This window comes from Lolium perenne, chromosome 5 (assembly GCF_019359855.2).
Source record: "Lolium perenne isolate Kyuss_39 chromosome 5, Kyuss_2.0, whole genome shotgun sequence".
In the NCBI taxonomy this organism is placed as follows: domain Eukaryota; kingdom Viridiplantae; phylum Streptophyta; class Magnoliopsida; order Poales; family Poaceae; genus Lolium; species Lolium perenne.
In genome coordinates this window covers 217051192-217063344 of record NC_067248.2, presented here as the reverse complement: position 1 = coordinate 217063344, position 12153 = coordinate 217051192, and the positions used below count along the sequence as shown (strand labels likewise).

At 47.7% G+C, this 12153-nt stretch overlaps 1 long non-coding RNA gene across 1 annotated transcript; it reads left to right on the top strand.

The window, feature by feature from the left end:
• Positions 1-261: 261 nt before the first annotated feature.
• LOC127298222 (uncharacterized) lies at positions 262-3492 on the top strand. Its single transcript, XR_007849671.2, has 5 exons — positions 262-555; positions 1220-1322; positions 2243-2310; positions 2401-2451; positions 3211-3492. It is a non-coding gene; the product is annotated as an uncharacterized lncRNA (long non-coding RNA).
• The last annotated feature ends 8661 nt before the right edge of the window (positions 3493-12153 follow it).

The following is a 12153-nucleotide window of genomic DNA, read 5'->3' as shown; positions in this document are numbered from 1 at the left end:
GTGTTTGACAGTTTTTTTTTTTACTTTGCTTTTTTATTGCTTCACAAATTGAGAGGCATAAAAAAAGGAAAATATATGCACGGGGCAGGATGGATGGTTATAACGTGTTTCATTTTCCGTTTATCTTGAGTTGCCTTTCAAATTAATTTTAATTTACATATAATAGTACCCCATTACCCTGAGAGCTCTCCAAACCCCAACCGCAACCGCCCTTCTCCCGGTCGCGCCTCGAACGCCGTCGCGCCGCCAGCCAACGCCAACGCCGCGGCGCCGCCAGCCCACGCCGCCGCCGCCGTCCGACCCGTGGCCCTGCATCCCCAACGCCGTTGCCCTTCATCTCCAACGCCGCCGTCTGACCCATGGCCCTGCATCCCCAACGCCGCCGCCCTCCATCTCCAACACCGCCGTCCGACCCGTGGCCCTGCATCCCCAACGCCGCCGTCCTAGGACGCAGCCCTGCATCTCCAACGCCGCGCCGCCCGTTCACCCGACGCGAGAACTCCTCTGCCTGAAGCGAGGACACCGGCGCCTTGCACCACAGCTCCTCCAAAGCAGGTTAGTACACCACAAGCCTGATCTGCTGCGTGCCCCACCTATTCCTTGCAGCTCTACTAATTTTTTTGCCGGTGTGGCACAAGTCTGGCTCTTCACATCCAGGTAATTTCCTTTTGTATGTTACCAGCACAAATCAATTGCCACAATCCTTTTCCAATCCGGATGCTACATAGTATATATGTACATAGAACTGCTAATGTGTAGGTCGAGCGAAGTCACACACCACAAACGGATTAAAGCCGAGAGTTCATTTCAAGTACAGACAAAGCAATTTATATTGTAGCATATATTCTGTCTGATGTCCAGTTAGTCATGTTGTTTTCTTTCTATCCCTTCTGCAAATAGCACATCAGGTTGCTTTGTGTCTGTTCCATTGGATTGGTTGTGAAATTAGTGTGTCAATTCTAAGTGACATAGCTGTTGAATTGCTTTCAACTTTCAAAGCTTTTAGGATATCAGGGAGTTAAATCAATTGTCTGCTGCTCCTAGTTTACATATATATTATATATATATCAGAGCATGACCAACATGAACATTTAGTGTATATTCCTGAATAATCACTCTGATATCATGCTTGGAAATATATTATCAAAGCAAATATATCACTCCCCTCAGATTTCTAAGTTGTCGAAAACATATAGCTAATACTAACATCTTTGTGTAGGAATGGAAGAATCTATGGCAGTGATGGCTTGCCGGAGGTTCATGATTCACGCACAAAGTCTGCTGCCATCCAATTGAACAAGCATGCATGATCACCGGATGAGGTATCGGGTATTTTATTCATCATATATTTGGTCAGCTTGAAATGCACGTTCTTCATGATTAATGCTGCAACCCAAAGCGAACTAGGAATGCGGTTGTAAAAATGCAGTAGGTAAACAAAGGCTTGCAGTTTGTGCGTATAGATTGCTTCTATATTTTTTTGATCTAGGATGAATTATTATTTCTTCTCTTTTATGGATCTCAGCAGATGCTTTTTTTGTTTGTAATATAAATATCAAGTAAATTTGCCACTTCAAATTTAAATGCTCACATGTAAAAAGCAGACCCAAATGGAGCTTATACTCAATAGTATACACGATTGTTCTCTTAATGTACGTCACATTTGTAGTCTCTCTGAAAGTGTCTTTGTTACTAATCAAAATCAGTGTAATACTCTTAAACGCTGTTAGACGAACGTGTACAGTTTGGTCTTTGTTAACCAAATGATTTGAGAAAATGCATATGCGAGGCAAATGTATGTGCCTCTGTTGCAATGTGCCAATAAAAACTAGTTATATCTACTGAAGACCCCTTTGCCGTTGTGTAAATAATTCGAGCTGAATCGGAAACATATGACCAAAGTTGATGTCATTTTAGCATAGTAGATTTAGTTAAATGCACATCTCTGAATTTATAGGCCAAAGTGTGCATTGTTTGGTAACTTCAAAATTTTGTGGGGTTGCTTTGTTTGTAAGTGAATTGCTGCACTTTATCGAAAAAGGTGCATTGTTGCATATATACGGAGCCCCGATTAGTTCCTTCTACTGTTCTGGCTACATGTGTGCTCATGTGTTGCCAGGGGCGGAGCTGCGGCCGGTGCTAGTTTAGGACACTCTATATGCATCTCGTGGTTCCTGAACATTTCTTTCTTATTTTCCAAATTAGTTTCATGCCATTGCCGATTTTGTTCTTCCTGTGACAGGGTGCGTTGAGGTTGTGGGCTGCGTGAGGTCCGAAGAGCTGGTCTGCTGGGAGGACGTGCCTGAATCAGTAATGCCCTCGTCTCTCCTGTCCATTACCTGAATTTTCCCTGTTATGCCACTCATATATTTCTGAACTTTGTTCATTGGATTGATGCAGGCCAGGCTGGAAGGCTTGAGTGACTTTTGCTGGCTTTGCGAGAATCCACAGGTTTGCCAAATCTCCCCAAGATCACGTTAAGGTGTTTGAATTTGTTGGTCGTTATTAGTAGGAATGTAGCAGCTTTCTTTGGCTAGTTTCAAATCCCACACTTGTTAATGTCTGCTGCCATCGCACTACATGAACCTGAAGCATGTAGCATCTGTGTCATCGGCTTACTAGCTTGACAAAGTGTTCTGCTCTATAAATCTTGGAACGAACTCATTTGTGCTACCTCGGCTGTAGCACTGGTCCAGCAGATCAGCACAAGGCAGTAGTTACTGTGTATTCAGCATTGGACGAGAGAGAGGCAAGCTAGCTTTTGCTCGTTTCTTTAGTCCTGCACGATCGATCGCTTCTGTCTGTCTCCTATACCGTTCTTTGCATGCCTCGTTTGACTTTTTTGTCTCCCCAACTTAATCTCCATCTTAAGAAATACTCCCATGGACGACACGTACAAGGGAAGCTTGTACTGAATGCTTGTTTGAATCTGCTTAGACCGTAACATGGTGGTATTTAGTAAACCGATGTAAAGTTTATGCCATTTTTTAATTTTTGTTTTCTACTAGGCTATTTATGTTTTTGTGAGTGGGAATTTTATACTAGGGTGTATTTTGCATGACACAATTTGGCAAACTTAGCACCTCCCTTGATCCGTTACAGAGCTCCGCCACTATGTGTTGCTCTACTCTGTCTAAGCTATTACGGAGCCAGTGAATTTCTTTTAATTTTCATTATCTACGATTCTTATGTTCCCTTTTGCCATTATAGGTCTGATCAAGATTCTCAAGAAGTATGACAAGAGAACTGGTGCCATTCAAAATGTGATGCTTCAGTGTTGAAGTTCTTCAACACTGAGCTCCTGTACCACCTTGTGGAGGAGTGTGAGGCCATGCTCAACCAAGTCCTACCATATTGAACAAACCATAATCCTAGTTCTTCCTTGAATAGCAGCGGATGCATTCCAGTGATATAACTGCTCTGATAATATGTTTCCAAGCATGATATGAGAACGAGAACATGTACATGACTAGCTTGATGAAATATATTGTAACTTCTATGCACATGTTATGTCATATTGGGTGATCGATGTGAACGTATCATTGGTACACATCTTATTGTGCAATCTGAAAAATATGGAAAATTTATGTAAAAACAATTTATTTTTTTATTACGGAAATTACCAGTGACAGGCACTATAACAAGCTAGTCAGTACAAAAAAACCCCAGGCCCGCGGCCTTCTATCGCACTAGTGACAGTCATCTATTTTTGCCTGTCATTAGTATGTACACACTAGTGACAGGCACATGCCGGTCACTAGTAACCTGATACCAGTGACTAGTCATTAGTGACAGACGCTTTGCCTGTCACTAACATGCCTTTTGTGCCTGTCACTGGAGGCCTATTCTGCAGTAGTGCCTTCCGGTTTATCTTGCTTGCCATGAAGCCGGGTTTTGGACAGCAGCAAAGTCAAAGACTCCTTTAGGTTTAGCACGTTACTAAACCGGAAAAGAAAACCTTCCAACAATCAAACCGGTACACAGAAAAAATAAACATATTGCATGCAATTCCGATAGAGGCAGTCCCCGAGATTCATTCAAGGTGCCGGCATCTTTTATTCATAGCAAATAAGGTACAAAAAAGAAACTCCTTACATTACATCTTCAGGAATAGAAAGGACGAAGCAGTGCTATGTTCCACGGGCGCTTGGTTTCCTCTCCTGACCTATCCTTCTTGCCTTTCTTGTGTTCCTGTGCGTCAATTAGGTAGTAGGCATCATTGTGCAGAGCTTTGCTCACAATGAATGGCCCTTCCCACGGAGGTGAGAGTTTGTGCCGTCCTTCAGTGCGCTGCACTAGGCGTAGGACCAGGTCCCCTTCCCGGAATACTCTCGGGTTTACCTTCCGGCTATGATAGCGTCTGAGGTTTTGTTGATATATGGCCGATCTTGCCAAAGCCAGCTCTCTTTGTTCTTCGAGCAAATCAACATCATTTTCTCGGGCCTCTTTTACCTCTTCCTCGATATAGAGGTGAACTCGTGGTGAGTCATGGATGATGTCGGTTGGTATGACCGCTTCTGCTCCATATACCATGAAAAATGGTGTGTATCCGGTAGACTGGTTTGGTGTGGTTCTTATACTCCACAACACTGATGGTAGTTCATCAAGCCAACATCCTGGCGTTTTCTCAAGTGGCTCGATAAGCATCGGTTTGATACCGGAAAGCACAAGTGCGTTTGTTCTTTCCACTTGCCCATTTCCCTGTGGGTGTGCCACCGAGCATACATCCAACCGGATGTTGTTATCGTCACAGAACTACTTAAACTCTCCTTGAGCAAAGTTTGTTCCGTTATCAGTTATAATGCTGTGCGGGTAACCATACCGGAGGATGACATCTTTCAAGAACTTGACAACAGTGTGTCCATCGCATTTTCCGATAGGTTTAACCTCAAGCCACTTGGTAAACTTATCGACCATCATCAAGATGTGAGTCATATTTCCTCTTGCCGTTTTGAATGGTCCGACCATATCCAGGCACCAAACATCAAATGGCCAAGTTATCGGTATTGTTTTTAAACCGGATGCTGGGGTATGAATTTGCTTGGCGTACCTCTGGCACCCGTTGCACTTCCGGACTAAATCCTTAGCATCCTCCAAAGCCGTGGGCCAATAGAACCTATGCCGGAACACTTTTGCCACCAGCGCCCTGGATGAGGCGTGGTGCCCGCACTCTCCTTGGTGAATTTCCAGGAGCATCTCTTTTCCTTCTTTCGATTCCACACATCGCTGAAGAACACCGGTAACACTCCTCTTGTACATCTCACCATTGATGATAGTATAGGCCTTGGACCTTCTTTGAATTCTCCTCGACTCGGTTTCTTCTGCCGGCAAGCCACCATTGACCAGGAATTCCTTAATAGGTTTCACCCAGGTTGGTGCTTCCCGAACCAGAAAAACTGGCATGTCAATCTCCATGTGGTCCACCATCATGATTTCTTTCGGTTTAGATTCTGAAGTCCCCGGGTTAGACAAAGTAGTCCCCGGGTTTCCCTCGTCAATGTCCATTGGCACCACATGGGATTCCGGTACAAAAATTGATTCGGATTCCGGACTTGGCTTGATCGAAGGTGTCCTTAGGTGAGCCAAAGCTACACCGGTAGGAATTGATTGCCTGGATGAGCCTAGCTTGGATAGCGTGTCTGCGGCTTCATTTTCCGCTCGCGGTATGTGGTGAAACTCGTAGCCTTCGAAGAATCCAGCAATCTTTTGCACATGGAACCGATATGCGGCCATGTTGGCATCTTTTGCATCCCAATCTCCGGAACACTGCTGTACCACCAGATCTGAATCGCCGTAGCAAATGATCCGGTGTGCACCGACTTCTTTGGCAACTTTAAGCCCATGTACCAAAGCTTCATACTCAGCGACATTGTTTGATGCCCTGAAATGTATCTGCAGCACATATCTCAAGTAATCCCCCTTTGGTGAGGTGAGCACCACTCCGGAACCGAGACCCTCTTTGAGTTTGGATCCGTAAAAGTGCAGCTTCCAGTAATCCACATCCGGTTTGGGCGGCTTGTATTGTGCCTCAGCCCAATCAACCAGGAAATCCACCAAAACTTGCGATTTTATGGCATCTCTTCTCTCGTATACCGGTACATATGGTGATAACTAAATCGCCCATTTGGCAATCCTGCCGCTGGCACCTTTATTGCCGATAATGTCCGAGATAGGTGCCTCGCTCACCACTTTCATCGGATGCTCTTCGAAGTAATGCTTGAGCTTAGTGACAGCCATGAACACGCCATAGGTCATTTTTTGGAAGTGCGGGTAGTTTTGCTTTGAGAGGGAGAGCACCTCGCTCAGGTAGTATACCGGTCTCTGCACGGTTTTTTCTTCCTCCTCTCTTTCTACCACAACCACAACACTCACGACCCGGTTTGTTGCTGCTATGTACAGCAACATGGGTTCCCTCTCCAAAGGTGAAGCCAGTACCGGAGCTGTGACGAGCATTTTCTTTAGCTCCTTGAACGCTGCGTCTGCCTGTGGGGTCCAGACGAAAGTATCCGATTTTTTCATCAGAGCATATAGCGGCAAAGCTTTTTCGCCCAACCGGCTTATAAACCGGCTCAAGGATGCCAAGCTTTCGGTAAACTTTTGCACATCTTTGAGGCATTGAGGTAAGCCCATACGTTCGATGGCTCAAATTTTTACCGGGTTAACTTCTATACCGCGGCTTGAGACCAAGAAACCGAGAAGCTTTCCGGCAGGAACGCCGAAAGTACACTTAGCCGGATTAAGCTTCATCCGGAATCTTCGCAGGTTGTCAAACGTTTGCCTCAGATCATCGATCAAAGAATCTTTTAGTTTTGTTTTTATCACGATATCGTCCACATAGACTTGCACGTTTATACCGATTTGATCATGAAGGCATTTTTGCATGCAGCGCTGGTATGTTGCACCGGCATTTCTCAAACCAAAAGGCATAGTGACATAGCAATAAGCCCCGTGCGGGGTAATGAACGCAGTCTTTATTTGATCTTCCTTTTTCAAGGGAATTTGGTGGAAAACCGGAATAAGCATCCAGGAAAGACAACAGTTCACAACCAGCGGTGGAATCGATCACCTGATCAATCCGAGGTAACAGGAACGGATCTTTTGGGCACGCCTTGTTCAGGTTGGTGTAGTCAATGCACATGCGCCACACCTTTGGAGCCTTGGGGTCTTCTTCCTTCTTCTTCTCGACAAGCACCGCATTGGCCAGCCACTCAGTGTGGAGCACTTCCACGATGAAACCGGAAACTAGTAACTTTGTTACCTCTTCTCCAATGATTTTCCTCCTATCTTCAGCAAACCGGCGTAAAGGTTGCTGCACCGGCTTCGCGTCCTTCTGGACATTGAGAGAGTGCTCAGCCAACTCCCTCGGCACACCCACCAAGTCATAGTAGACCAGGCGAAGATGTTCCGATTCTCACGGAGGAAGTTGACGAGCGTGTTTTCCTATGCCTCACTCAGGCCGGCGCCGATACGAACGGTGCACTCTGGGTAAGCCGGATCCAGCACGATGTCTTTCGTTTCTTTTGTCGGTTTGAAAGCTGGTGAGCCAAGCTGGCCGCTCATTGCCGCTAGGTTCAGCTGGGAGGATTGAGCCAGCGCAACTGCGGTTTGCATTCTCCTTTTTTCTTCCGCTATCACCAGCGATTCGGCCAGATTTGATCCGGCAGAAGCAGTTTCCAGCGACACTTTGTAGTTTCCCACCACGGTTAAGGGACCGTTGGGTACCGGCATCTTCATCTTGAGATAAGCTGTATGAGTTGAGGCCATGAACTTAGCCAATGCCGGTCTCCCCAGCAATGCATGGTAGGGGCTGTTGAGATCAACCACTTCGAACAGAATGTTTTCAACGCGGCAATTATCACGCCCGCCGAACAACACATCAACCCGGACTTTGCCCATTGGCGAACAGGACAATCCCGGAACGATGCCGTGGAAAGTCGTGTGACTTGGCTCCAGCATGTTTGGAGTTATGCCAAGCGTATGCATGGTGTGCCGGTACATGATGTTTATGCTGCTACCATTGTCCACCAGCACTTTGCTGAACCGGACTCGCGATGTTGGCCCGTGCATGATCAGATCCACCACCAGGGCATATCCACCTGGATTCGGCATCACTTTGGGATGATCTTTAAACGACCAAGTTATTTCTTGATCTGACCACAGCATGTATTTTGGTACTGCCGGTATCACCGCGTTCACTTCCATGGAACGGCGATGCACACTTTGCCGGTCTCTTGGCTCAGTTACGAATACGACACAACACATGTCCGGGTCTTGGTAAACATTCCGGCCCAAAGGTGCCGGTGGTGGAGCATGATTATTGCCCTGTGCCACCTGGTGAACTTCTTGCTGCTGCTACGGCTGGTTTGGTTGAGGATAAACCGGTTGCGCATTTGCTCCGGTTAACGGTGGTGGTTGCCGTAAGAGGTGCTGCGATGGTGGCAGTAATGCATCACAGCCTTGTGCTCCTTCACTGCGCCCTTTATCATCAAGTACTTGGTCCAGGAACAATCTTTCGTTAAGTGATTTGCCGGCTTTGTGGGGTTTGGAGTGTGCCACCAGCATGGTTGCTCCATTGCCTATTCCATGGTGTATTTTGGCTGATCATGCCAAGGCTTTTTCTCCACCCACTGTTTCTTTTTCCCAGCCCACGGCTAGTTTCCGATTTTTTGTCGCTGACTGCTACCAGCCCCAGAGTTATCCTGCACAGCGGCAACATGCTGCACCCCGTATCTTCTATCCGGAAAATCTTCCCTTCTTTTGTTATGATGGTTGTTCCGGTATTGATCTTGGCGTGGTGGGTTTTTTGACGATGGATCACCCGCGATTGCCGGTTGCATTGGATCTCCCAACGCGTAGCTGTCCGCTACCCGGATCATTTCTGCCAAGGTTGCCTGCATGTTTCTTTGTAACTTTTGCCACAACGGTGAGCCTCTCCGGCATCCATTACAGAACCAAGCTATGGCCTGCGCCTCTATCACACCTTCACAAGAGTTTCTTATATTGTTCCACCGGGTCAGGTATTCCCGGTCTGTTTCATTATCGCGCTGCTGGCACATGGCAAGCTGCTGCGGTCTGTTTGGCCTCCGGTATGTACTGCTGAAGTTGCTCACGAATGCTTCCTCGAAATCAAGCCATCCATTTATGCTCCCGGCTGGCAAATTGTTCTGCCAGATACGTGCCGGTCCTACCAGGAACGACAGTATGATTCTTACCGCCCAACGTCGGTTTCCTCCGCCGGTTGCAGTTCCTCCGCCGTTAGCCACGTATACCGCTGTGACATAGTCGGCAAGCCAATCTTCCGGCTTAGTGGTGCCATCGTACGTTTTTGTGTCTCGGGGCAACTGAAAGTTGCGCACTGGTGGTTCTTCCCTCATGATCCGGGGGCCAAAGCACTTTGGGCCTGGTGGTCCTTCGGATTCAATCATTTCGGATAGATAGACCCTGTCCAGCCTGTGCCTCGCATCCCGGTCTGGCAGGCAACTTTCTCCGACACGCTCCCCCAGTGGATTCCGGTAAGCTCGTTCCATTCCGGAATCAACTTCATCGTACCGGCTTGGCACTGTGGCGTTACCTCTTTGGTATTTTGGTGGCATCTTGTCACCTGCATACGCCGCTCTGGGCGCGCGATAATTTTGCCCGGACTCACCTCTTCCGGCATCATCCTTTCCGGCATAGCCATTTTCGGCATACCTTGCCCCTTGGCTTTTTCTTCCGGCATCATGTTGCCCGGCTTTTTGCTTTCCGGCCAGAACCGGATCATACACAGTCATTTGCTGTGCATTCACATCTTTTTCTTTTCTCCTGTTCGGATGAGGGGACGAGGCCTGCCCATGCGACTTGCTTCCGGCATTTCTTGCCGAACGCATGGATTGTGATGCCGCTTTGTTATTGCGTGCCATCTCTGCATTTTGTGCCTCAATCGCATCAAGTAACTCTTTTACCCTAGCTTGCTGTTTTGCTAGAGCATCACTGGTTAGCGACTCACATGCCTCTACTGCAGCCCTAACAGCTTTCAAAATTTTATCCAGACTGCTGTACTTAGTTTTTTCTATCATGCTCAAAGATACCGACATGCTCTTACCGGAAAGAACTTCCCGGCGCAAATCCTGATCTAAGTTACGACCTCTAAGCCGGTTTCCTGCAGCTCTAACAGGGTTCGCGCTAACTGAAGCAAAGCCATGGGCAGCGTTATACTCACGTAGGGTTAGGTTGAGCTCTTGCTGGGCCTTGACGATGTCCGCAGCACCGGACAGCAGCTTCTATCACTGCGCCTCCAGTTCGGCCTGTGCCGCGGTAGGGTCGATGTTCTGCGCGATGGGCGTGGCCAACACGCTCATGGCCGCTTGCAGCAGCGTCGTGGCCGGTGGTGCGGTAGAGGTTCCGGCGATGATCTCGTCGCGCTCGGTCGGTGGCTTGGCTGTGCGCGTGGACTTGGTCTACCCAGCGGCCTCCACCGCAGCTTCCTTACCGGCGCCTCCTGCATGAACCATCATTACCTGCACGCTGCCTGCGGCGTCACCGACGCGCTGCCCGTGAGCAGCAGAAGATCTTGGCGGGTCCGGCGCCACCAGCACCGGCGAGAGGTACTGGTGCTCCGGGACGGTGCCGAGGTAGACGCGGTGGCTGCCAAACTCCATGATGCGGCCGTTCTTGGGAAACTTACCGCCGTTGGCGAAGCAGCCCGCGTTGTCGTTGACGAAATCCAGCGAGCCGAGGCGCTGGACGAGGCCGGACACCACGCGCTCGCCGGAGACGGTGAGGAGGCCCGCCCGAATGTTAACTCCAGCAAGCGCAGCTGCTGGCCCCACGGTGGGCGCCAACTGTCATCGTGGTGAACAGACAGATGCCATGGGATGGCTTAAGTTGGGGCCGAATGTGCGCTAGAGGATTCGGGTGAGGGTTCGGGATCTGGAAAAGATACCAGAATGTATGGAAAAGCTTGGTCGATGGCCTGAGGTAGAAGAAAGTACGGACTACAAAACCTTCCCTTCTCTATTATCTCAGAATCTCAACCTTAGTCTAATGGTTGATCGTCCCGCGCAGGGGTGTGCCCCCTCTCCTTATATAGGGGAGAGGGTGGCTTACAGGGGAAGAAACCCTAATGGCATCTTTGACTAGACAAACTACTTTACAAAGCTACTTTGGCCTCAGATGACGCCGGTATCTTCTTTATACAAGGGCTGATGACGCCCACCGGTACCTTTTACGTCATCTTCTGCTTTGGCCTCAGAGCTTCGATTAAAGCTGATGTGCTTCGCTCATCCTTGTCTTCTAGTCCTTAGCGGTATCTTTGACCAGAATGCCGACATGCTACAGTCGAATCATGCCGGTACTCCGGCTTCTCTCGTGTTCCGGTATACCCTTCCGGGATACCGGTACACTTTCACTTGTCAATCCGGTATCTTTATAGCTAAAACAAGGCAAGTTTGCCAGGCCTTTGGCCTACCGGGGGCCATTCCCCCGACAAAGAGAGTTCGATTACGACGTTCGGACACACCATTGCGCTGTGGTGTTCCCGGCGGTGTCAACTGTGAAAGTATTCCGCATTTCTTTAAATGCATGCCAAACTCATAACTCAGATATTCGCCTCCGCGATCAGAATGCAGAAACTTAATCTTCTTGTTACGTTGATTTTCTACTTCACTTTGGAATTCCTTAAACTTCTCGAAAGTTTTGGACTTATGTTTCATAAAGTAAATATACCCATATCTACTCAGATCATCCGTGAAGGTTAGAACATAACGATAACCACCGCACGATGCTACACTCATTGGTCCGCATACATCGGTATGTATGATTTCCAACAAGTCTGTAGCTCGCTCCATTGTACCAGAGAATGGAGTCCTAGTCATTTTTCCCATTAGACATGTTTCGCATCTATCAAGTGACTCAAAGTCAAGTGACTCAAGAAGTCCATCGGAATGGAGTTTCTTCATGCGCTTCACTCCAATATGACCAAGACGACAGTGCCACATATAAGTAGAATTATCATTCAATTTAATTCGATTAGCATCAATGTTATGAACATGTGTATCACTACTATCGAGATTTAACAAGAATAAACCATTCATCTCAGGCGCATGACCATAAAAGATATTATTCATATAAATAGAACAACCATTATTCTCTGACTTAAATGAATAACTGTCTTGC